Source organism: Mchenga conophoros, linkage group LG4, assembly GCF_057382185.1.
Source record: "Mchenga conophoros isolate Kocher_MC1m ecotype Shallow Benthic linkage group LG4, M_conophoros_male_GT1.1, whole genome shotgun sequence".
Lineage (NCBI taxonomy): Eukaryota > Metazoa > Chordata > Actinopteri > Cichliformes > Cichlidae > Mchenga > Mchenga conophoros.
In genome coordinates this window covers 38,021,954-38,027,028 of record NC_140529.1, presented here as the reverse complement: position 1 = coordinate 38,027,028, position 5,075 = coordinate 38,021,954, and the positions used below count along the sequence as shown (strand labels likewise).

General features: G+C 42.8%; 1 protein-coding gene across 1 annotated transcript in view; it reads right to left on the bottom strand.

Annotated features, from left to right (window-relative positions):
- Positions 1 to 2,835: 2,835 nt before the first annotated feature.
- Positions 2,836 to 5,075, bottom strand: part of foxj1a (forkhead box J1a) — a 6,550-nt gene continuing 4,310 nt past the window's right edge. Inside the window, exon 3 of the mRNA XM_085272703.1 lies at positions 2,836 to 5,075. This exon is cut by the window's right edge and continues 988 nt beyond it. The gene's annotated coding sequence lies outside the window, so the exon portion shown is untranslated.

The window sequence follows — 5,075 nt, the reverse complement described above, 5'->3', positions numbered from 1 at the left end:
ATTGTTGTGTTGCACCGTTGTCTGCGCTGAATGTGAAGCATCCAAAAACATGTCAAGATGGCTTTTTTAAATGTCGTAATGGTGTCAGCTGCTGGTTTCAAGTCTGCTAGTTTGGGAAGGACGAGGCGGTCCGTGCTTTACCTCTGATCCGCATCCTGAGGCTTCAGAAACCGTCAGGTCTGTGAACCTGCCAATTATCATCCCTGTCAGCTGTGTCAGAACTAAATGCTTTCGATCATATTTTACAATCATATAAAACAAGAAAATAAGGGACAATCTTCACATACAAGGAACTATTAATCTGAGGTTAATGAGGTTGATGAAAATGAGGTTTTCTAATCTAAATGATTAGAAAACCTCATTTTCTCTGAGGTTTTGGCAGGCACCCTGCTCTCTTCTGCTGAAGCCTGCTGTAAGTGGCTGCATCGTCAGCCCGGCCACATCGGGTGTTGGCGTTTAGCACTTTCAGTTTGCAGCGTTTCTTGTTGGAAGAAGCGGCGAGGGTTAGCGTTTCAGCAGGTGGCTCCTCTTACCTGCAGCCGTCAGCAGGGCCGGAGAATAATACCTGCATCAGGTTACCACGGCATCTCATCTAACCAGCCTGCTGCATTATAATTATGAGCCCTGCGATCCAGCTGGAGAGCTCCGTCCAGCAGGTAATAGCGCTGCGGGGGGCCTACATGGAGCTCTGGCTGGGGGGGGGGGGACGACAGCAGCTCCCCTTTCCAGGAAAAAGGCTGCGGGGCTGGGCATGAAGATGCAGGATCCTGCTCTTCCACAGGAGTGTTGGGTGTCCATCATGCAGAGGTGTAGCGTTACAGCACTTTATCTTTTCCCTTCATCCCTCTGCCGTCATTACCTCATCAGTGACCACAGACAGACACGCTCGCTCACAGAGAGCCCGTCTGTTCACGACCCCGGGGGGGGAACGCAGGCTTCTTAAATTCTACGTATTTGCATTTGATTGCTGCGGCTATTCATCTGATGCTCTGAACGCGAGCCACCTAGCTAATCTGCGGCAGGGTCAGGGAGTGACGGTGTGGTCTACAGCGGGGCAGACAGGCCGTGATATATGGGGCCGTGGGACACTTGTCCCCGTTAGACCCCACACCGCCCCAATGAGGGACCACAGATCTGAGCTTCATGGGGAACAAGAGTTTGACTGAGCACAGACAAAGCCCTGAAACAGAAACCCAGCCACCCCCCGCTACTATTACCCATCTACTGCCTGAACACACCGAGAGCCCCAAAAGAGACGAGCAGGAAAAGAGCAGCGTAAATCTCACGCCCAGGCGCACTAAAGCAGAGGGGGGTGAGGGCCGAAACAGACAGCGAGCAGGAGAAAACAAGACATACCACGTAGCCATGAAACAGCCCCGGAGGCATGCTCACAATGACAACGTGCTGATGATTAGCAGCTCAGCACGGCGACTGTTTCAGATTACCCTGTTTGCTCATCGTCATTTCATTCAGGTCATAAGCCAATAAATGTGGTAAAACTGCACCATAAATTAAAATACATCTCAATGAAAAGTCTCAAATTATAATATTTCATCCTGAGGGGAACATGAAGTCCCGAGAAAAAAAGCTGCTGATGGATTTTAAATATAACAGAGGACCAAAGTCATTTAAGGTTATCCTCGGGCGCTCAAAATCGGACCCATGTAAACATAAACGCTAGATTTAAAAAATCTATTTAAACCAACTAAAATAATTTTAGTGATCTTGGAAACTACAGTAAAATAAAATTACAGCAGAAATATCTGTGGATTTGGTATTTGTTAACTTGTTTACTGTCTGATGAGGGTTTAGTCCACTGCTTTTAAATGTTCTGTTTATACTGTGATATCCAGACTGAATAAAAACATACTAAAACTGTCAATGTAACGAAATATTTTCAAATAATAAAAACTAAAGCTGAAATAATAAATAAAATAAAATACAAACTATCGAGAAGCCGAATATTTCAGCATCCATAAAGTAGATCGTAGAAAATAATACTCTTGGAAAATATCAAATGCGCAGCGCTTCGTGGAAAATGGCACGAAGCTCTGCATGAATCTTCATCACATCCATCCAACAGCTAAGGATGGGGTTCATCCTCAGGGAACAAACCACTACTCCTTACAGACTGATCTGTTGAGTCGATAGGACACAGCATAGTGAAAAGCTATCAGAAAATCACTCAAATGTATCCTGCAGAAACCAAGAATATCCAGACAAAACATCAGGGCTGTCCTGTTCCCATTTGAATACCTCGACCATCACAGTCATAGACCGGCTGATGAAAAAGAAAAAGCTCTTTTATGAATATCTGTAGAAACTATCATCACAATCCATCCAGAGTGACTGTTTTAAGAGAAAAACTTCCTGTTTCATAACCACCAGCCTTAGGATTCACCCTCGGGGGACTTTGAATGAGTTATGTACCAATCCAACAAGCAGGAGTTGATGTATTTTAATAAATGAGTGAAAGCTTGGTCTAGTTGTGGTCATGGCATCACCAAAATTATTTGAGTTAAAGCTCGAGTGTCACAGCAGTCCAGACCGTTAGCATGCAGGAAGTCACCCTCCCAGGACCACAAATGCCTTTCCAGACTTTACAGAATAACTGTGCTACAGATTAGCTGTTACAGTTGAGATCATTAAGATTCACCCTCTGGGGACCACGAATATCTAAACATGCCAGAGGAATCCCCACCAGAGCCGTGGAGCTGTTCTTCTTAGACGATAACCTCGTGGTTGGACTAGAGAAAAGTTAAAGATTCAAAAGTCATTTTGATTATCCTCTGGGGACCACGAATGCCTTTAAAACATTTCAGCCTTTACATTAACTTTACGTGTGACTGGATGAGTGAGAGGCTTGGAGGTTTTTGATAGAAGAGTTTATCCTCTGAGGACCGTGAACTGCCTTTTTTGGCAGTCAAACTGAAAGAGCCTTCATGACTAAAAATGAGGAAATGTGTCAAGTAGACAGGCGAGATGCAGTAAAACATTTTTTATTGTCAAAGAAAAGTTGAAAAATAAAATAAAAACAAAAAGGTAGAAGAATACATGAGCGTTTAAACATCAGCATAGAACCAATCATGAGGTAAGATCCCATTATTGTGGTTTAAAGTGTTATTTGATTGAGACGAGCTAAAACACAACCATAGCTGGTTTTACTGAGAGTCCCTCGAGTGTATTCACACCTCCGAATACACAAAACAGTGAGCCTGGTCTCTCTGAAGTAAACAGCATGAATGGACTCCAACAAATGACTGTAACATATAACAAATATCACTGTACAATGATTGCACTTTCACACATGTTTAGAGAACAGTTACTGCATCTCAGCAGTTAAAGACTGTCCCCGTCCTTATGCAGCGTGATTTGGTTTAGTCTGAATCCAGCGAGCTCTTTTGTTCACGTCCAGCAGTCCCCAACTTTATCGCACACCAACACAAAAACATTTCCTCATTGCAGTAAAACGCGCACGGCCGCCCCGTCGAGTCCCAAGTGTTGTTCTTGGCACATAGAAGGTCAGGTATTCATTTACAAGCCACCGTGGCCTCTTTAAACTGTGCATTTTAAGCTCCTAATGATTCTTTGTTGGAGAATTTTGCCTCAGGCTGCTTTGTGTTTATTTTAACTTTTACACCGCGAAGCTGTGATGCGTCCTCTGCTGCGTTTCTTTATATCTACCGGCTACAAAGTCACAGGAAGGAAGAAAGAAAGCCGTTACTTCTACAAGCCATATACGTCAGTCTGTTTTTCTGGAAAAAGTTAAGCTAACATGAATAATTTGTTAAAGTTGTGCTAGTTCATTCTGAAAATAAAGAGTTAGTACCAAAAAAATCCCACGCCAAAAAAAGACAAGAAAACTAAATGAGTAAATCACATCTACACAGAACATAATTTGGCAAAAATCTCATCATCAGTCTGTCGTAGCATTACTCCTGATTCCACTTTAACAATTAAAAAAAAGTCTTAGTTGATCAACTGTTCACTGAAAATATCTTTCAGGCAACATGATCTCCTTTTTCACAATAAAACACTTTCGTGATGTAAACAGAGACCATGTTGTGTCGTCTGTAAGGCCTGGTCACACCAGAGATCAATTTATTCCAATAAAATTGTGCCGATTGGTGGATTCATGCTGTTAGCTGTTTATTTCTGAAAGAAAATGTGGACCTCTCTGATCAGATGGAGTGGTTTTGGTTGCCGGTGGATTGTATAAAATAAAAGTTGTGCTTTATCGCCAAAATGAAAAGCCATACGGCCTCTGATTCCAGTTAGCGTCGCACTTCTCACAGTTTCATTACCGCTTGGTGAGTAGTTGACGTGTGTTTGCAGACAAGTTCCATGCAAACTGCTGGTGGGAAGAGCAACCTGCTAGCAACCAAAGCAAGCACAACAAGGTTGTGGTGTGGCATTGTGTTCCTATTCTAAGTAATTTCACAATATCAACTGCCAGAGACCACATGCAGCCAAATCCACACTTTTCCGTAGTGGTAAACCGAGTATAAAACATAACGAACTGTCAGTGTTTTTGTGTAGTTTTGAGAGAGTTTATTTTGGGGGTTCTCATCTTCCTGTTATGATTGAGTGGACTAGTGACTGGCTAACTTATTAGCATTATCTGTAGGAGCTCTATGTAAGAACATAAACGTCTGAATCAGTTTGAATGGACATTAAACTAGAAATAAAGTCTACTTGCATTTAGCTCCAGCATCTTTAAACTACATCCTCCCTAACAGCTCAATGATTGGCCAACTTCTGGAAGCTTACTGAATGGCAGCAATCAGTGCTTGTGAGGGGTAATGACCGCTGGAAATGTAGTTTAAACAAATGTTTACATCATTATGTGAAACTCGTTTAGCAGGAACACCGTCCACCCCTGGCCCCGTGTTCTCACAAACACACGAAGAGAAACATGACGCTAAAATTACCGTGCTGCCTTCTGGTGTGTCCAGGCCTTCACTCTGAAAACTGTCATTTCACAAAAAAAAGGAAAAAAACATTCAGTGTAGTTTCTCTGTGGAATATGAACTGCTGCTGTACATTGTGGCATCATTGTTCGGTAGGCATTGAGT